This window comes from Thermobia domestica, chromosome 12 (genome assembly GCF_964235325.1).
Source record: "Thermobia domestica chromosome 12, izTheDome1.hap1.1, whole genome shotgun sequence".
In the NCBI taxonomy this organism is placed as follows: Eukaryota; Metazoa; Arthropoda; class Insecta; order Zygentoma; family Lepismatidae; genus Thermobia; species Thermobia domestica.
In genome coordinates, this window is record NC_137465.1 from 137,926,564 (window position 1) to 137,949,535 (window position 22,972).

Below are 22,972 nucleotides of genomic sequence, written 5' to 3' on the forward strand. Positions count from 1 at the left end.
ATGGAAAACAAAATAATATATATACACATGTGTTTTCATTGGGAAGGCCGATGGGGGCTGAATTTGAACGTAAACACTATCGGCGGTGTCACTATACATCTGAGCAATCCCGATAAATATGGATTCGACACAAATATTGGTCATTTTCTACTACTTTTACATGTGCCGGTAAACGTCCCCTGAGACCCCCTTGGTACGAATTGTGAAAAAATCGCCTCTGGCCTCCAGCCGATACCGCGAAAACTATGAATGTGACACTAAAATCTGCCATTTTCTACTACTTTTACATATTCCGATAAAAGCCCCTATGATCCTCTGGTTCCAATTTTGAAAAAAACCATGCCACTGGCCAGCAGCCGATGAGGGCAGTATTTGGAAGTCAACGCCTGTGTGAGTATCACCATTCATCTCAGCGACAGTGAAAACTATTGATTTGAGACTAATATCGGTCATTTTCCATTATTTTTACATGTCTCGCGATTCTCCACCCCGGTGACTCCCGGCCCAGATACAATGGTGGCTGAATTAGAAAATCATCGCTAATGAAAGTATCACCATTGATCTCAGCGACCGCGAAAACTATGAAATCGACACTAATATCGGCCATTTTCTACTATTTTTACATGTCTGGGTTAACGCCATCCTGAGACCCCCCTGGTTCGAATTTAGTCAAAAACGCCTCACCTTGGTCTGGGACCTGAACCAAGGTATCCGTGTCCAAAATTTGGTAACTCTCGGCCAACTTGTCTGGTTCCCAGGCCGGTCCCGGTTGAAAAAAAAATCTTCGTCTTGATCTGTGTCCTAGACCAAGCTACCCGCGACCAAATTTTGAAAAATTTCGTCCACTCGTCTGGTCCACGGGCCGCACACAGATAGAGAGACAGACACTCAAGCGAACTCTATTTTATTTATATTAGAAAGGTCAGATCCACCGTTATTGTAATAGAGCGGTGCTTGAGTGATTGATCGTAGAAATTCAAAATCCAATGAGTGATAATTTCATAGCCTTGTTTTATTACAAGTTTAAACTCTTTAGTCAGTAGAGAAGAGGGCATGATTCATGGGTCAGAATTGATGACAATGGGTTTCGGTAGGTCTTGGGTCACAGTGTGTGACAGTGGTTCATGGTGGGTGGTGGGACAGAGTGGGTCACGGTGGGCCATGGGTCACGATGGGTGGTGGGTCAGTTGGTCGTGGCTAAAGTTTTCATTGCCCCACACTCTCTCTGAACTACAGTGTTGAAAATTAATCAGTGAAAATCAATTGCAATTGATCAATCAATTGAAAGTAATTGCTGTGGAAATCAAAAATTGGAATTGAATTAATTGCTAATTAATTTCAATTGCAATTGAATGACTGAATTCAATTGCAATTACTTTCCACTGCAATTACTTTCAATCGATTGATTAATTGCAATTGATTCTCCTTTATTAATGGGCAACTGCAATTAACAATTAACCATTACTTACTTCCGTTGTCAATTGCAATTAACAATTAAATTTATAGATTAATTGTTAATTGTCAATTCAATTGAAATTTGCCCAACACTGCCACTCTTCTCTTCACTGTCCCGATCCGGCCCTTCAAATTTTTTTTCCTTCTATCGAAGCCAGTACTGCCTATTTGGGAAAAGTCTCAATGTAGAGGATTGCTAGTGGTAAAAACGATGCATATTCGCCGTTCTGTTGGAAGGGGGGCTCGTGGAATGTGCCGTAAAATTTTACGTTGCCCCCATAGGAAAAAATCTAGATTCGACACTACTAATATATATATATATATAATTGAGAAACACTATGTTTGTGACTATAAATCTCCCGAACCGCCCCACTGATCGTAATCAAATTTGAAACATGGATGAGTTTTACGGCTGGGCTGGTTTGTAGGCTATTCACTTTGATGGTACAACTTAGGGGGGGGGGGTAAAAATAAATACAATTTAATAATTCCTGAACCACTCGACCAATCTTGATCAAATTTTCAACATAGATGAGGCTCAGGCCTGGGATCGTGTTATTTAAATTTGACGAAGTAACGTGGGGGCGGAGAAGGAGGAGAGATATATATAAAAAGCAATTTATATAAGACTGAAAGCCACTATTTTTGTAACTTAATAACTCTTGAACTATATCTTGAATATCCGACCGATCGCAATCAAATTTTCAAGATGTATGAGGTTTGGATCTGGAAACATTTTTGTAATTTTACTTTAACGGTACATCCTAGGGGGGAGGGGGAACGTATAAATAGAAACTAATAAAACCTAATAACTTTTGAACCACCCAACCAATCTCGATCTAATTTTCAACAAATATGAGGGTCGGGCCTTGGGTGTTTTTTTATCGTTTCACTTTGACGAGCCAACGTAGGGGAGGGAGAGGGGGCAGATATATGTAAAAAAAATAAAAATAAAAATGTCTGACTGTGACTTCATCACTATTGAACCATCCGACCGATCTAAATCAAATTGTCAATATACATGAGTATAGGGGCAGGGATTACTTTAGGCTATTTACTTTGACGAAACAACGTAGGGGAGGGCGAGAGGGAGAGAAATTTAAAAATGATCAAAAATGACCGATATTAATGTTGAATCCATAGTTTTCGGGCCCGATGAGACAAACAGTAACACTTCTGATGCTGTTTCAATCCAAGTTCAGCCCTAATAGTTGGGAAGGGGGAGGGAACAATGGAGGAGAGGGGGATAAACGTTTAAAAATGATCGAAACTGAGTAATATTAGTGTCGAATCAATAGTTTTAGGAGTAGCTGAGATTAACAGTGACAATTCTGATTTCGTGTGCCGCATCACGGGGGAGGGGGAGCTATATATAATAATAATAATCGAAAATAACCAATATTAGTGCCTAATCCATAGTTTTCGGGATCATTCTGATGAACTGTGACATCTTCGATCCGGTTTAAATGCAAAATCAGCTCCGCCACTTGCGGGAAGGGGGGAAAGTGATACATAAAATGATCGATAATGGCCACTATCAGTGTCAAATTTATAGTTTTCTGGGTCGCTTAGATGAGCAGTGGTACTTTCGATCATGTTTAAATTCAAATTCAACCCCACAACTTGGGGGAAAGGGAGGAAGAGATATTTAAAGATAATGGAAAATGACCGTTAATTAGTGCTGAATCCACATTTGTGGGGGGTCGCTGAGATGAACAGTGACACTTTCGTTGCCATGGCCCGCAACATAGGGGAGGAGGAAATATATATATAAATGACCGAAAATGACCATTATTGGTGTCGAATCCATGATTTTTGGGGTCGCTGAGATAATCAATGATCTTTCCGATGCTGTTTAAATCGATGCCATTAAAAACGAAAACAGCATATTTGACGGGTACTAAACACAGGAAATACGGAGTTGTGCTTTAAGATTTTCATTTTAACTTAGCAAAGCGGGTAATATATGCTAGTAATACTAATAAAGCTCAGGTACTGTCCTTTCTCTACTTCAAAACCACCTATTTTTTAAATCTCTTTGCTATAATATCTATTACTGGAGCTATCAGTATATTTTTGTTTTTCGTCTTTATACAACACCAAGGTTATAAAGGAAGGTCTTTTATATGTGGGTTCGGAACTTGAATCTGATAGGTCGTTCCCAACCATACTATCTCGCCTCCAGAAAAACTGGATTACAGGGCAGAGTCTAAAGCAAGAAATTTCTCTCTCTTTTGCTAAAAAAAACTTTAGTTCGCATACTAGTCATAGCACATATTTAGAGGTTTTTCAACGAATCTGTATGAGACGAGACCTGCAAATGACACAATACTGAAAGTTGAGCTTACACCAGGAGTCGAATCTGGTATCATCCTAAAACAAAAAAAAAATCCTAATGGCTGACTACTTTAATGCTCATAAATCATTCTAATGTAAAAATTTTTGGTGAGCCCGGCCCCCTAGACTCCCCGTGGATACGAGCCTGTGTGACCCCCCACCCTCGAACACAATTTTCTGGAAGAAAGCCTCTATTCTTCCTTTTGTCTGTCTAGTTTACTGAAAACATGAAAAGCAAACTAGATCACAGAGCATAGAGTTGGAAATGATGGACATGTTGCATTGCAGACATAATTCGTACCGTTGATGATTTTGGGAGGTTTTCCAGGGACAAAATTCACCTCGGAGTTATATCTCCTATGGTGCTCAATATGAGTTGAGTTGATTTTGTCGTCCCTTTCAGCAGCGAGGCTATATAAGACGGGACCTACTGATTAATTGACAAACCCGAACTACATGATCTCTCACCGGAATCGAACCCGGGTCTCTCACGCCAAAGGCACGTACGCTAACCACTTAGCCACGAAGAAGCTCGGAGCTCATATTAGAAAAGAAGAAAGCACATTATGGAATTTCAGTGCAGACAACTAAGTACGACGACTGTTAAAAGAATATTTTTCATCTTGAATATATTGTAATAATGGTCAATCTTATTCGATAATGTCATTTTTTTAAAAAAATAGCATTCTCTTTTCTGTAACTTACTACAGTATACAAGTTAAATTTCACACAGTGTGCAAAAGAGGGGAAGGGATTACAACGTACGATGGGCTTCGTTCGCTTCCTATCCGATGGACAAAACCTTTCTTGTAAAATTCAGCGTTTCAAAGAACCTGTGTGGTTGCTGATAGCTACACATAAATTGACAGAATTTTAGTACTGTCTGCCTGAGGCAAAAAAGCAAGCACACCGCAGGCGTGGTGGCTTCTGTGCCTCGTAACATTGTGATTAAAAAAAGAGAGACAAGGTCACTTGTCAGTTCTTGCAACTGATAAGGATTTTTTCTTTTATACAAATCATATTGACGTCCGAGAAGTTGCCCCCCCCCCATTGAAGCACTAATGACCTCTTCTAGTGAAATCGTTAGTGCTTCGTTAGTGCTTCTTAGAAAACCAACTCCCAACATTAGTGCTTCAATAGTTTGGACGCTAGAAGCAAAAAACTTGGGGGGGGGGCAACTTCACGTTAGCCCCCCCAGAAAGCACTAACGATTAAACCTAGTGCAATCGTTAGTGCTTCCAGAAAACACGAATAGTTTCGTTAGTGCTTCACAATTAGTGTGGCTATAGCTAGTTATATGTCACGAAATTTCCATAAGGAATACATGGGGAATTTTTAATTGGCTCAAATTCCCAACAAATTCAAAAGCGCTAATGACCTCTTCTAGTGCAATCGTTAGTGCTTCGTTAGTGCTTCTTACAAAACCAACTCCCAGCATTAGTGCTTCAATAGTTTGGACGCTAGAAGCAAAAAACTTTGGGGGGGGCCAACTTTACGTTAGCTCCCCCAGAAAGCACTAACGATTAAACCTAGTGCAATCGTTAGTGTATCGTTAGTGATTCTAGAAAACACTAATGTTTTCGTTAGTGCTTCATTATTAGTGTAGATATGGCAAATTGTGTGTGACGAAAGTCACGTAGGATAAACATTTGGAATTTTTTATTGGGTCAAATTCCCACCAAATTCAAATGCGCTAATGATATCTTCTAGTGTAATCGTTAGTGCTTCTTAGAACACCAACTCCCAATATTAGTGCTTCAATAGTTTGGACGCTAGAAGCAAAAAACTTTAGGGGCAACTTCACTTTAGCTCCCCCCTCAGAAAACACTAACGATAAACCTAGTGCAATCGTTAGTGGATCGTTAGTGCTTCCAGAAAACACTAATGTTTTCGTTAGTGCTTCACTATTAATTTGGCTTTGGCGAATTACATGTCACGAAACGCCTGTAAGGAATGCATGCGGAATTTTTCATTGGGACAAATTCCCGCCAAATTCTAAAACGCTAATGATATCTTTTAGTGCAATCGTTAGTGCTTTGTTAGTGCTTCTTAGAACACCAAGTCGAAACATTAGTGCTGCAATAGTTTGGACGCTAGAAGGAAAAAACGTTTGGGGTGCAACTTCACGTTAGCCCCCCAGGAAACACTAACGATTAAACCTGGTGCAATCGTTAGTGCATCGTTAGTGCTTCCAGAAAACACTAATGGTTTTGTTTTGCTTTACTACTAGTGTCGATGTGCCCACTTATATGTCACAAAGATGTCCAAACTCACGAGGTCGGCGCTCACGAGTTCGAAACTTACGCTAACTCGACCTCAACCTCACGAAGTGAGCGTGAGATAAGGCTGGTGATGTGAGCGTGAGGTTGAGTGAGCTCTAGGTGAGACGGGTGAGGTGAGCGTGAGGTCGGACTGGTGATGTGAGCGTGAGATCAGACTGATGATGCGAACGTGAGGTTGAGTGAGCGTGAGGTCAGGCTGGTTATTTGAGCGTGAGGTCAGGCTGGTGATGTGAGCGTGAGGTTGTGTGAGCGTGAGGTCGAAATGAGTTTGTGAGTTCAGGTCGAAATTAATTTTTTGAGCGTGAGCTTGAGTGAGGTTAGGTCAAAGTGGTCACCTCTGGTTACGAAACTCCCATAAACACATGGGGAATATTTCACTGGGGCTAATTCCCGACAAACTCAAAAGAGCTAATGATATCTTTAATACAATCTGTAGTGCTTCGTTAGTGTTTCCTAGAGCAGTGACTCTTAACACTAGTGCTGCAATAGTTTGGTCACTAAAAGCAAAAAAGTTTCATCGACAAACGTGAAGTTAGCCCCCCAGGAAGCACTAACAATCAAACCTAGTGCAATTGATAGTACATTGTTGGTGGTACTAGAAAACACTAATAGTTTCGTTAGTGCTTCATTATTAGTGACGAAACTCACGTAAGAAAAACACTGGGAATTTTTCGTTGAGTTAAACTTCCGCTAAATTCAAAAGCACTAATGATCTCTTCCAGTGCAATCGTTAATACTTCTTAGAGCACGAAATCCGAACATTAATGCTTCATTAGTTTGGATGCTAGGAGTAAAAAAAAAAGGCTAACTTCACGTTTGTCCTTGAATTTTTTTTTGCTTTTAGTGACCAAATTATTGCAGCACTAGTGCTAAGAGTCACTGCTCTAGGAAGCACTAACGAAGCACTACAGATTGTATTAAAGATATCATTAGCTCTTTTGAGTTTGTCGGGAATTAGTCCCAGTGAAATATTCCCCATGTGTTTATGGGAGTTTCGTAACCAGAGGTGACCACTTTGACCTAACCTCACTCAAGCTCACGCTCAAAAAATCAATTTCGACCTGAACTCACAAACTCATTTCGACCTTACGCTCACACAACCTCACGCTCACATCACCAGCCTGACCTCACGCTCAAATAACCAGCCTGACCTCACGCTCACTCAACCTCACGTTCGCATCATCAGTCTGACCTCACGCTCACATCACCAGTCTGACCTCACGCTCACCTCACCCGTCTCACCTAGAGCTCACTCAACCTCACGCTCACATCACCACCTTATCTCACGCTCACTTCGTGAGGTTGATGTCGAGTTAGCGTAAGTTTCGAACTCGTGAGCGCCGACCTCGTGAGTTTGGACATCTTTGTGACATATAAGTCTGCACATCGACACTAGTAGTAAAGCAAAACAAAACCATTAGTGTTTTCTGGAAGCACTAACGATGCACTAACGATTGCACCAGGTTTAATCGTTAGTGTTTCCTGGGGGGCTAACGTGAAGTTGCACCCTAAAAGTTTTTTCCTTCTAGCGTCCAAACTATTGCAGCACTAATGTTTCGACTTGGTGTTCTAAGAAGCACTAACAAAGCACTAACGATTGCACTAAAAGATATCATTAGCGTTTTAGAATTTGGCGGGAATTTGTCCCAATGAAAAATTCCGCATGTATTCCTTACAGGCGTTTCGTGACATGTAATTCGCCAAAGCCAAATTAATAGTGAAGCACTAACGAAAACATTAGTGTTTTCTGGAAGCACTAACGATCCACTAACGATTGCACTAGGTTTAATCTTTAGTGCTTTCTGAGGGGGAGCTAAAGTGAAGTTGCCCTCTAAAGTTTTTTGCTTCTAGCGTCCAAACTATTGAAGCACTAATATTGGGAGTTGGTGTTCTAAGAAGCACTAACGATTACACTAGAAGATATCATTAGCGCATTTGAATTTGGTGGGAATTTGACCCAATAAAAAATTCCAAATGTTTATCCTACGTGACTTTCGTCACACACAATTTGCCATATCTATACTAATAATGAAGCACTAACGAAAACATTAGTGTTTTCTAGAAGCACTTACGATACACTAACGATTGCACTAGGTTTAATCGTTAGTGCTTTCTGGGGGGGCTAACGTGAAGTTGGCCCCACCCCACAGTTTTTTTGCTTCTAGCGTTCAAACTCTTGAAGCACTATTGTTGAGTTTGGTGTTCGAAGAAGCACTAACGAAGCACTAACGATTGCACTAGAAGAGGTCATTAGCGCTTTTGAATTTGTTGGGAATTTGAGCCAATTAAAATTCCCCATGTATTCCTTATGGGAATTTCGTGACATATAACTGGCTATAGCCACACTAATTGTGAAGCACTAACGAAACTATTCGTGTTTTCTGGAAGCACTAACGATTGCACTAGGTTTAATCGTTAGTGCTTTCTGAGGGGGCTAACTGAAGTTGCCCCCCCTCCCAAAGTTTTTTGCTTCTAGCGTCCAAACTATTGAAGCACTAATGTTGGGAGTTGGTTTTCCAAGAAGCACTAACGAATGCACTAGAAGAGGTCATTAGCGCTTTTGAATTTGTTGGGAATTTGAGCCAATTAAAAATTCCCCATGTATTCCTTATGGGAATTTCGTGACATATAACTGGCTATATCCACACTAATTGTGAAGCACTAACGAAACTATTCGTGTTTTCTGGAATCACTAACGATGCACTAACGATTGCACTAGGTTTAATCGTTAGTGCTTTCTGGGGGGGGCTAACGTGAAGTTGCCCCCCCCCCAAAGTTTTTTGCTTCTAGCGTCCAAACTATTGAAGCACTAATGTTGGGAGTTGGTTTTCTAAGAAGCACTAACGAAACACTAACGATTTCACTAGAAGAGGTCATTAGTGCTTTAATGGGGGGGCAACTTCTCGGACGTATCATATTATTGTTTGAAGCCTCTTTATTCCTTACAAAAACAATATAACCAGATTCATGGGAACCCACAGCAATTGTAATAAAAGTTGAAAAAATATCTGTATCATTCAGATACTTTATTATTATTATTATTATTATTATTATTATTATTATTACATAATATTTTTCGTTAGTCCTCACAGCAATTAATACTTAGCAGCAGGGGTTAAAGTGCGTGGGAACGCGGGGGACCCTATCCCCACTTCCAAATAACTGTGTACAGCGTCCTCCTACTTCCTAAGCAATTACAATGGGCAAAGATAGGCATGGGGGACGGCGTGACGTCATGCCGCTACCTACCGTACCCCTACCTTTTCAGATGATTCCATCCCATCTAGCCTAATCCCACCTCGCCTAACGATTTATCAGCCACTTATATCTCCAAAAATAAGAATGTCTACCATTTTAGGCGAGATGGGAATTTCCATCTTACTTAATCCCATCTCGCCTAAAATGGCGGTAGGATGCAAGGATGGACTTTCTGTACTGAAGAGGGAATTCCTCTAATAGATTTTTAACCAGATATTTCAATCAATATTGGCAATCTCTGTCAATTACAATATAAACATATAATAAGTACTATACAAGAAGAAAGCATAGGGGGAAGGCGATTTAGTGAATTTAGTTCACTTTTGGTTTATTTTGGGAATACTGGAAATTGATTGGCAAAGAGAAGCTAATCAGAAACAGGATAGAAATATAGAGGGTGTTTCAAAACAACACTTACAACGTTTGAGAGCTCATTCCTGACACCATGATAAGACAACCTGGGTGCACAGTGCTTCCTTTTGGCGCTATGACCAGCCAAAAACCAGTCGGAAAAATGCCCAAAACAGCCGTAACTCGAGAACAAAATGTCGGATCGAAGTCGGGGGAAAGGAAATGTATATTATTTTTAGCCATGGCTTCCATTAATGCACAACCCGATATGGTACAGAGGCAGCACAAAGGTCACCTCAAATAAATTGAAGAATTATGGGGATATTTTATGAAAGGGGGTTATAGCCCCACATAAATTACTGGCACATGCAAGGAGCATTAGAATATTAATTCTGAGACATTTGTGAAAAATCTGACGCTCACTAGCACTCTTGATATTTCGTGATCAAAGGTTCAAAAGAGTCCGGGCCCCAACCAACCGTTTTTTTTTTTTTTGGTAAATACGAAACTCGTATTCCCTCGTTTTATGTCTACAATATTTGTGCAAATTTTCACTCACTTCCGTTTACTTTTTCTTACTTTTTGGCGTCAAATTTCAAAATTTTGGGATGGGGTCTTTTGCCCCATGAAACCGTTTTTCCGCAAAAATAAAAAAAACCCGTATTCCTTTGTTTTCAGTGCATTGTCCATACAAAAGTTTCGGTGCAATTCTTCATGTCCTATACACACATTTGACATACTGTTAGTAGCACTCTTGATTTTTCGTTATCAAACGTTTGGAGGGGTCGGCGCTCCACCCGACTGTTTTCTCTAGAAAAATACGAAACCCGTAACCTCATTTTCTGTCTGCAATATCTGTGCAAATTTCATTTACTTCGGCTCATTTCTTCTTTTCTTTCGGGTGTCAACTTCAAAATTTTGGGTGAGAGATTTTGACCCCTAAAACAGTTTTCCGCAGAAAATAAGAAACCAGTATTCATTTATTTTTTGGTTATTTTGCATACACAATGTTTCGTTGCAATTCTTCATGTTCTTTACACACATCTGACATACTGTTACTAGCGCTTTTGATATTTCGTGATCAAAGGTTTGGAGGGGTCGGTGCCTTACCCAACCTTTTTCTTCAGCAAAATACGAAACTCATATCCTCATTTTACGTCTGTAATATCTGTGCAGAATTTCATTTACCTCGGCTAATGTCTTTTTACCTTTCGGGCGTCAACTTTTAAAATTTTGAATGGGGTCTTTTGCCCCCTAAAACCGTTTTTCGCAGAACATTAGAAACTCATATTCCTTTATTTTTGCGTATTGTCCATACAAAAAGTTATGTTGCAATTCTTCGTGTCCTTTACACATATCTTAAATACTGTTACTAGTACTTTTGATATTTCGTGATCAAAATGTTTGAAGGAGTCCGTGCCTCACCCAACCCCTTTTTCCAGGAAAATACGAAACCCGTATTCCCTCGTTTTAAGCCTTCAATATCTGTGCAATATTTCGCTCACTTCGGTTCACTTGTTCTTACCTTTCCAGCTTCAAATTTAAAATTTTGGGCTGGGTTGTCTTGCCCCATAAAACAGTCTTTCCGCAGAAAATAATAAACCCGTATTCCTTTATTTTTTGCGTATTGTCCATACAAAAAGATATGTTGCAATTCTTCATGTCCTTTACACACATCTCAGATACTGTTACTAGTACTTTTGATATTTGGTGATCAAAGGTTTGGAGGGGTTGGCGCACTACGGAACCGTTTTCACCAGGACAATACGAAACCCGTATCCTCATTTTACGTCTGCAGTATCTGTGCACAATTTAATTCACTTCGGCTTACTTCTTCTTGCCTTTCGGGCTTCAACTTTCAAAAGTTTGGGTGGGGGTATAGCCTTTAAAACCGTTTTCCCGCAGAACATAAGAAACCCGTATTCCTTTATTTTTTGCGTATTGTCGATACGAAATGTTTCTTTGGAATTCTTCATGTCCTTTACACACATCTGACATACTATTAATAGTACTTTCGATATTTCGTGATCAAAGGTTTGGAGGGGTCGGCACCCCACGCTTCTGTTTTCTCAAGGAAAATACGAAACCCATACTCCCCCATTTTATGTCTACAATATCTGTGCATAATTTCGTTCACTTCGGCTCAATTCTTCTTACCTTTCGGGCATCAACTTTCAAAATTGTGGGGTGGGTTCTTTTGCCCACAAAATAATTTTTCCGCATAAAATAAGAAACAAGTATTCATTTTCTTCTTGCGTATTCTCCATACACAATGTTTCGTTGCAATTCTTCATGTCCTTTACACACATCTGACATACTGTTACTAGCGCTTATGAAATTTCGTGATCAAAGATTCGGAAGAGTCCGTGCCACACTTAACCGTTTTTTTTTTAGGTAAATGCGAAACCCGTATACCCCCATTTTATGTCTACAATATTTGCGCAATATTTTATTCACTTCGGTTCACTTTTTCTTCCCTTTCGGCGCCAAATTTCAAAATTTTGGGGTGGGGCCTTTTGCCCCATAAAACCATTTTTCCGCAAAAATGAAAAACCCGTATTTTTTTGTTTTCAGCGCATTTCCCATACAAAAAGTTTCGTTGAAAGTCTTCATTTCCTTTACACACATCTCACATACTATTAATAGTATTTTTGATTTTTCGTTATCAAGCGTTTGGGAGGGTCGGCGCCCCACCTAACTGTTTTCTCTAAGAACATGTGAAACCCTTATCCTCATTTTACGTCTGCAGTACTTGTGCAAATTTCATTCACTTCGGCTCATTTCTTCTTGTCTTTCGGGTGTCAACTTTCAAAATTTTGGGTGGGAGCCTTTGACCCCTAAACAGTTTTTCCGCAGGAAATAAGAAACTCGTATTGATTTATTTTATGGTTATTTTCCATACAAAATGTTTCGTTGCAATTCTTCATTTCCTTTACACACACCTCACATACTGTTACTAGTACTTTTGATATTTCGTGATCAAAACTTTGGAAGGGTTCGTGCCCTTTCCAACAGTTTTTTCCAGGAAAATACGAAACCCGTATTCACTCATTTTACGTCTACAACATGTGTGCACAAGTTCATTCATTTCGATTCACTTGTCCTTGCTTTTCGTTCGTCAACTTTCAAAATTTTGTGGTGGGTGCTTTTCCCCGTAAAACCATTTTTACGCAGAAAATAAAAAAAACAGTATTCGTATGTTTTTCGCATATTATCCATACATTAAGTTTCGTTGCAATTCTTCATGTTCTTTAGACACATCTCACATACTGTTACTAGCACTTTTGATATTTCGTGATCAAATGTTTGGAGGGGTCCTTTGTTTGGAGGGGACCGAACCTTTTTTTGCAGGAAAATACGAAACCCGTATTTCCTCACTTTAAACCTACGACATCTGTGCAATATTTCACTCACTTCGGTTCACTTCTTCTTATCTTTCTCGCGTCAACTTTAAAATTTTGGGGTGGGTTCTTTTACCCTATAAAACTGTCTTTCCGCAGAAAATGAAAAAAAAAACGTATTCCTTTATTTTCTGCGTATTGTCCATACAAAAAGTTTCGTTGTAATTCTTCATGTCCTTTACACCCATCTGACATTTGTTACTAGTACTTTTGATATTTCATGATCAAATGTTTGGAGGAGTCCGTGCCCTACCCAGCCGTTTTTAAAAGGAAAATAAGAAACCCGTATTCCCTCATTTAATGTTTATAATATCTGTGCAGAATTTCATTCAGTTCATTTCACTTCTTCTTACCTTTCGGACGTCAAATTTCAAAATTTTTCGTGGGGGCTTTTGCCCCCTAAAACTGTTTTCCGCAGAACATTAAAACTTCGTATTCCTTTATTTTTTGCATGTTGTCCATAGAAAAAGTTTCGTTACAATTCTTCATGTCCTTTACACACATCTGACATACTGTTACAAGCATTTTTGATATCTCGTGATCAAGGGTTTGGAGGGGTCCGTGCCCCACCCTACCGTTTTTTTTTTCAGGAAAATATGAAGCCTGTATTCCCACATTTTACGTCTGCAATATCTGTGCACAATTTTATTCACTTCGGTTCAGTTATTCTTGCCTTTCGCGTGTCAATTTTCAAAATTTTGGGTGAGTCTTTTATATTAAACCTTTACTTTATGTAACTTTTTCTTTTTTTAAATTCTTTTTTTTTGAGGGGGGAGAAGGAGAGAAATGTTTTTTCTGATATGTGTCTTTTGCCATTCATCTTTTTCGAACTGCTTAAGTAAGATCATTTTGTAACTTTTGATGTCATCCAACTCCGTCACGATAATAAAATTGTCATTCTTAACAATTTGTTTTATTTCCTTATTTTTCAGTTTGCCACACTGATATATTTTTAACAAAATTGAGGTTTGGTCCAACGCCTTTCGAATTCGGAACCAACCCAACCGCCGAGCTTTTTGGGTTGCCTGCTATTGCAGGAAAACGAGAATTGCAGGTGGTAATGCACTTTTGGAGTCGTGTATACAAATCCTTTGTTAGTTCATCATAGGTAAAAATAAACGTATTTATATGCAACCCGCATGACCGTGTCACTCGGCGGGTTAACATAAATGACAGGCGATATAATGTTAACTTTACTGCATATCACTTTAATTTTTAATTACCAGTGTCTTGAGATAATTGACCATTCAAGTGTCCATAACGTACAAATCCTTTGTTAGTTCATCATAGGTAAAAATAAACGTATTTATATGCAACCCGCATGACCGTGTCACTCGGTGGGTTAACATAAATGACAGGCGATATAATGTTAACATTTACTGCAATCTACTATGGTTTTTTTATCTAAGTAAGAAAGTTTATTGCGTTCCGGGGTGACCGCAGCGAAGCGGGGCGGGTTAACATAAATGAGAGGCGATATAATGTTAACATTTACTGCAATCTACTATGGTTTTTATCATATCACTTGAAAGCGAAAAAGTAAAAATTATCTAAGTAACAAAGTTTATTGCGTTCCGGGGTGACCGCAGCGAAGCGGGGTGAACGCTGCTAGTTATTATTATTATTATTATTATTATTATTATTATTATTATTATTATTATTATTATTATTATTTTATCTGTTGTTATTACCGCCATTTTACATTTATTATCACTTCCTGTTTTAAAGAGGGCTGTTACGTGACTTTTAACTAATCCAAATCGTCATTTTTCATTTTCTGATCTATCTGGAATAGGAGATCCAAGCCTATAACAATACTTGTTTTGATTCTTTGGACATCGTAAAGTTTATATTTTAATTCTTTCACTATTCAATATCATTTCAATATCGCAGTATTTGGTATAATTTATGCAATAATAGCAATCAGATTTCTTCAGTTCATTGTATATGCTTATCATATATTTACTATTAGTATAGATGTAGACAAGTAAGGATATTTTACAGGAGCAATCATAGTTATTGCTGTGCCTAGAGGAATTAAAGTCTTGAAAGGAATTGCAACCTTGCAGGAGGTACAAATAACCTACTCTCACTCAATTTTATGAACTCTGAGGTTTATTTTCTCATTCATTGTGGGAGGCCTCACAAGTGTGATATTAGTAAACTCATCATTATATATTGCTTTCATGACAATTATTATATAATAACACGTTTCCATTATTTTCTATTTATAGTAGCAGTCTTCATAATTATAGTAGGAATTATTCATTGCTTTTTCTTATTCAGAGGTACGCCAATAAACCCAGCATAATTAAGATTCAATTTTTGACTATATTCATAGGGGTTAATATTACATTCTTCCCACAACATTTATTAGGACTGAGAAGGATACCTCGACGTTACTCAGACCACCCCGACGCATATATGTAATAGTAGCATAGTAGCAAATATTGATTCATTTGTTTCTTTCGTTACAGTTTTAGGACTTGAATTTTTTGTATAAGAAGCTTTAGCTAGAGCTTGTCCCATTCTCTTATCACATCAAGAAACATCATTAGAATGGTTCCAAAATTTTCCCCTCCAGTACATATTGATGCTGAACTTCTTCTACTAACAAACGTCTAAAATGGCCTAAGATCCAAATATAACAAATGATATCTTGTTTAGAAACGCTATCTGAAATCAATTAGGACTGCAAAACGCCATATCAAAAATAAATATTATTTTTTCAAGATCATAGAAAATTATTGTAACTATAATTACAATATTAGTTGAATACTTATTAACCTCCTTTTCCCCAAATTCTCACAGTAATCATAATCTTCTAGAAAGACAGCCCCTAGAAACCATCTGAACTTTCCTCCCAGCTATTACCAAAATTTTCATTGCACTTCCATTCCTTCTACTTTTATGCTTACTGGAAGAAATTGATCAACCTCACAACTCTCTCATAACAATTGGTCATCAATGATATTGAAGCTATGGGTATTCACATTTCTCGCTCGCAGAATTTGATGCTTATGTAGTTCCCACTAATAAAATAAATCCGAGTTCAATTCGTCTACTAGATATTGACAACCGAATCGTGATCCCAATTAACATGGGCATTCGAATTTTAATCACACCAGCAGATATATTACGCTCATGATGCATATTATCATTTGATGTCAAAACAGACTACACCCTTGGTCACCTAAATTAAGTATGGACCAATATAAGCCGTAGAGGACAACTTTTTGGTCAATCCTCCGAAATTTGCAGTGCTAATGACATATGTATGTCCATTGTAGTCGAAGTTTGTCCACACTTAATTTTTACCTGAATAACAAAAACGATCCACGAACTTTCATTGGATGACTGAAAGTAAGTAATTAAACCAAAAAATAGTAAAATAACACTTAGGTATACTTTCAATGGGGAAAAAATTAACATTATAACGTATGTCAAACTAAAACCATTGTCTTAACATTATTTTTCAATCCCTCAAATATATCCTTTAAAATGATTATTTCCATTTTTAGTATTACTTATAATAGTGGAGGTTAAGAGTAGATGAATCTTGAAATTAAATCTGAATAATTTATGTTAATATGCAGGTAGTAATACGTATCCTATGAGTTGTACAGGAGCCTAGAATATTTAATAATGTCTTTATACCATTTGTGCTCTGTGTTTATGTGCATAGCCTTTCTTACTCCACTTTCAAACAGCTGCCCGAGTGAATTTATAAAAAACAAGAAAACAATTACTCATTTATAAATAAAAACCTTTGAAGTGGTTTGTCATATGCAGTGGTCAATGGCTATATAGTTTTTCCTACTTGACCTACATTAAAATATAACATGTCTGGGAGCAGTTGGTTGTAACTTAGTCACAGGGAAGCACTCTCCCTCCTTGTTCCCTCTGATGTCTTCACTGCAATTGAATAGTATTTCTGTTAACAACAATTCTCTTTTTCTCTTTTTGTTTACAGATAGATGAATGTGTACTGAAAAAGAGAGTGCTTATTAAAATATAACAAGAAACGTGTTTTCTCTATAATGACGCTAACCATTACTGTTATAGTGTATCAGTTTTGTGTATTTTTGTAAATGTTAGACAGTGTTTCATAGAGTACTGTAATTCCAATGTATATATTCTCAGAACGCCTATTATTATTATTATTATTATTATTATTATTATTATTATTATTATTATTATTATTATTATTATTATTATTATTATTATTATTATAGCTTGCAAGAAGTTCTGAGGAAGTTATCAAATTAAAGTTTAATTTCTTATGATAAACTAGACTCTGGTTTCTAAAGATAGTGGCAAATTTATCTTCATTTAGGCAACAATAATTGTTTCCATTTACTTAAAGCGAACGCGATAAATTTCAAGTTAAAAGTCATATATAAGGAACTTAGCAGTCCCAATTGTTAGTGTAATTAATAGGGCTCGGAAGCTGAAGACCTAAAAACTCCCTAAGAAGGACCTATAAAAAGACCTAAAAATATCTTTAAAAATACCTAAAAACCGGGAAAAAACGTAAAAATAAGACCCATTTTAGTCAGAATTATATATTTAATGAATATAATGCTCAAGAAATACAAACTGAAGTACAAAATAAAATAAGAAAAGTTCCCCAGCCTCACCCCTCTTGCTGGAGGACATTGTTACGCCTCCTTATCTGACTTGTGATTGTTGCAGATCTGATCTTATGAGTCCAGTCGTTGAAGAATGTCTTATCTTTTGAATTATCTTTACTAAAGAAAAGATGTTTAAGAGGTGGTGGTGATTCGAGTTAATGGCCAATAAATTTATTGTCGAAAAATTAAGTGGAAAAAAGACGTAAACATCTCTGCAAATCTTTTAAAAGGAACAATAAACAAAAAAACGCCGAAAAAGACAAAAAGGGCAAATAAAATCCATCATTTTATAGCCTACAATAACCCAAAATGAACATATATTATGTTGAGCCTTGTCTTCGGGCACTCGTATAAAAGAGGATTTTTCCTAAATTTCTTGGCCCTAGTAATTAAAAAAAAAAAAAGATTGTTTCCTTCTGTTTTATTGGTTATAGCTAGAGTCTCTGTAGCTGTTTTTCCAAGTTTAAATCAAACTTTAGTACGAATTCGCTGTTCCTTTTGATAATCCACTCCACAATTTAACATAGATCACACGGAACATGACATAGCCTACACAGGATGTGCCAAATTAAACTAAATCTAAACGAAAAAAAAGAAATGAAATTTTTAACTTTTACGTCCCACGATTATGCCTGCTAGGCTAAAGGAGACGGTGATGATGAGCAATGAATGAAATGAGGAATGAAGAAAGTGGGAGGAAACGGTAAAACTCCGAGGAAACCCACGCCCATGGTATTCCTCCACCACAAAGTTCACTTGGCGCAAGCAGGGTTTGAACCCGACTCCATGCACCACAGGTGAACGCTCTACCACTAAGCCACCTCGTGTCCACCAAACCTAAACGATAATATGTTAAGAGAACATGTAAACCAAACCTTTGTTCAAGTGCCTATATATGACCTTAAAAGTTCAAGCGATAAAGGAAATAGGTGTTCTGTTTACATTTTGCGTTAATTTCTATATATAAAAGAAAATATGAATTACACCACTGGAAATTTAACCCGTCCAAATAAATATGCTTTCATATAAGTACAGATAACGAAATGATAGTTGGAATTGTTTTCCGCTCGAAAAATGGCTTAAAAGTTTGGAATAGAGCACATTTGGCTATTGAAGTCGAAATAGTAAATAATTTCAACAACTTCCTATTTTGGTAAATGTTGTGGGCTCTGATCATATGTTCTCTTGATACCTTAAGTGGATTGTAGGAAACCGTTTGTCCTTTGATATTACCTTTTTTGTTCTATGGAGATAAAGGATGAAACCGAAAATAGTTAATTTTGAACGACTTTCAGTTTGAACAGAAGATTAAGAGAAGAGATGAGGCTATTCTTAGGACGCTGAATCGATCGAGGTGACCGTATTTCAATATCCATTATTCTTTTTGTTTTGTTGAAATAAGTACTGAATTCGGAATTTGTCGCAAATTTCAACCACTTCTGGTTTTTGAAAGTGTTTAGGGTTGCGATGATATGTTCTCTTGATACCCTGAATCTATTGCGGAAAATCGTTTGTGACGAGTTATTGTCGTTGTTGTTCTATTGTGAAAAGTTAATTTGAAACATTTACGATTTGAATAGAGGGGTAACGAAGGAGATGTAACCAATTCTTGAGAAGCTGAATCGACTGCAATAAATCGTTTCTCAATATCTCTCTTCGTTTTTGTTCTGATAGCTGTCGGCAGAAAGACGAACAGACGGACACAGTTGTTCTATAATATTTTCAACACTTAGGCACAGTAAAATTTAAAAGTCTAGAAATAACTAACTCCATAATAGCCTTATTCATATACATACTCCAAAAGCAAAAGAAAAAATAACATCTTTGAAATATTGACTTTCGTTATTTAAAAAAAATACTAATTCAATTATTTGTTATTTATAATGATTATTAGTGTTATAAAGCATACATGTATATTAAAGTTTGCATTCTAATGGACGTTTCTGTAAACGGAACAGATCAATTCGTTTCTGGTGTATTATTTTCATTTGACTTTAAAGTAAAACAAAGAGAAGCTTGAAGCAAACAAACATGTTGTGTTGACGTACTGAAGAAATGAAAATATTGATACAAAACACTAGGAAAGTACAATCAATTGTAACGCAGGAATACAAACAATTACAATTTGTTTATTCTGTTGTGAATACTGCCTATAAAATGTCATTTCAGTAAATTTGTTCCGTGATCAGTCGTTCATAGCTTCGGGCTAATACTGTATCTGTTGGAAACCACTCTTCATGTAATTGCATTTATCACTAAATAACAGGGCGCTAGCTCTACTTGCTGTAAGTACTAAATCTAAAAAAAACTCCGCAATGTTATTAGCGCCTGCCGAACAAAATATCCAAAGATCAGATACACAGGGTGACGGGGGCTAGGTGCCACAGGGATAGAAAACAACATTGTTAATTTCTCCTCAACACGAAGAGTAAGGAGAACGAACTTGGTCTACACGTATATACATCTTGTGGGGGGGGGGTACGTAGTAGGTTGTTATTGCTCGCAAGCTAGTCACAGTTACAACAAAGAGGAATTGTTATTTTCAGACCAGCTGTAAAAGACGTACCAGACATTTACTTTCAGCTGTTTAAGAACACCAGCCCTGTGTACAATTAGATTTGTGTTGGAGACATATTCTTTCTTTTGAAAGGTAAAATGGGTGATGGATAAGTTGCAACATGTACTGCAACAAAATCATGAATGTTTTAATCAAAGCACCTACTTTCAAGTAGTTGCTTTACATTAACAATGGAAAGTAATGTACTTCATTATTTAAGGTGTAAATATGAATTCAGCAACTAATCTATTTTTAAACATAATGCTGCTTATTCCTACAATATTGTAGTGAAAGAAATGATATTGTTTAGACTTCTGCAGGAAATTAGTCACTAAAACATGATAGCCGCTATTATTACAACTACAACTAATAATAATAATAATAATAATAATAATAATAATAATAATAATAATAATAATAATAATAATAATAATAATAATAATAATAATAATAATAAATAGGTTACATACCATAGACGTACTACTTCAATCATGACTATCTTGAGAGGGCGATTCAAAGTAGATAGATAGAAGTTAAATTGAAAAATTTTGAGGAACCTAGTCCGCAAACCCAGGAGAGAAACAGATTAGATCCCAGAAAATTGATTTATTTAGTAAGGTTTATTGGGGATGCCAGCATTGAGGCCCTATATCCCCGTCCCGACCAACACGACTACTCTAAACGCGGAATAGGAAAAAAGAATAATAAATATAGCCCAGTCAAATTACATCAAAAACGGGCCAAACCTAGACATTTAGAATAAAAGGATGAGACCTTCTGGAATTTGTCCGTGATCTCTTCCTCATTAACCTACAGAAAATAAAAAAAAAATCCAGTTGCGTGTCCTCCACCATTTTTAATAAATAGTATGTCGTCTAGGATTTCTCACATGAACTTAGTTTATGCCACACAACTTCTAAACTAATTATTCTAACGTAGAAGGATCATTCTTTCCTTATTATACTTCAAATATTATGGGCAATGTAACAAGTTATTATCATTTTTCTCCGAGTAATCCTTTTTGCATAACTTTAGGATAAAGTGAAAAATTCGGTCTTTTCATTGCCTCATACAACTTAACAGGAATAAACAGAGTAGAAGTATGAAAAAGTGCTCGAATAAAGGTTCTTGGAAATTTCATAAGCTTTAAAACAATGTTTATATTGTCACTATATACAATGTCAGAGATGCCCAGTGAAGATTCAAACGTCATCGGACTGCGCACAATTTCTGTAGAAACATAGGAATGAATCATTTAATATGAAGAAAAAGATATTTAGTGATTTGAGACGGCTTTTCATTGAAATTTCCGGTAAGTATCAACAGGTTTGAAATTCTGGCTTGTTTAATAAGTAAATCGTAAACAGTGGCGTCGGCAGGGGGTGCGCAAGAACCCTGAAGGTAGATTTTCGCGCTATACTTCTGTATGTAGGGCTATGTGGCGATTGAAATTAGTGTTTGAAATAAACGTTTTAAAAAGAAGATGAAATCTATTGAAATATGTTTTAGTGATGTTGTTATCCTGCAAAAAACTCAAGTTGCCGTTTTCCGCCTTTTTTGAATAAATAGATTTAGCCCAATGCAATTACGACAAAAATTGATCAAACTTTAAGATTTTTTGAAAGAAAAGATTAAAACTGTTAGAATATGTTCTATGTATAGATATTATGTTAAAATAGTCCCAAAACTCTAGTTGTTGGTTTACCATGGTTTTTGCTGTCAATTGTATGAGCAATATGTGAGGTTTATCACAAAACACTATTTTAAATAAAGTATTGTGTTTGGTGGTTATGACGGTGAGCCCAGCGTAAAGGATATAAAACACTGAACATTAACAAATAACACTAGCCAGCGATGGTTCTGTTTTTTCAACATTTGGTGATGGATTTCTATGTATCTTGGTGAATTTAATCCAAAAAGGACCTTAGTTTGTTTCCATCATGTCAGAATTGTTTGCATATGACAATGCACCAACTGTACTATATGTCGAAAAATATCAGAAATGTGATGTAAAACATGTGGTATTGTGCGGCTTAAAAATGGAAGAAAATAAAATATAATAGAAAAGAAATACTCACGAGTTTAGTCGTTGTGTCGACGTCTCTTCAGACCAGCCATGCTGTGTTTCCGGCTTTTCCGCGCGTGTTCTTTTCTGGGCTTAACCCCGTGCAACATCTAGCAATACTCCGCCATCATTATTGTATTCCATCGTCCTTCGTAACGCTTTTCCATTTCTTGGATGTCCTGATGGAATCTCTTACCCATCTCTATACTAACAGCACCCAGATTCGCGGGGAAGTAGTCCAAATGGGAATGTAGGAAATTAACCTTCCAACTCATGGAACAGTCTGCAGCATAGTACCAGCGATAGACTTGAAATTCTGATCCTTCTTGTTGCTCAGCAACTTCGTTACTAGATCTTTAAAGGCGACCCAGGCTTCTTATTAAGCAACCTCCATGTGTTGCTCAAAATGTCTATCTTTGCAGAGTTTTCTAATGTCCGGATCCGTAAAGGCATCTTCTTTTAATTTTGCGGTTGATAAGGCTGGACATTTGGTACACATGTACTGGAAACATGTATCAACCTGTGATAAAGCTTTCACAAATTGCTTCATCAAGCCTAATTTGATATGTTGAGGTGACAGAAGAACTTTCGTCGCCTTGATGAGAGTTTTTTAGAACATTTTTTACCCCAGG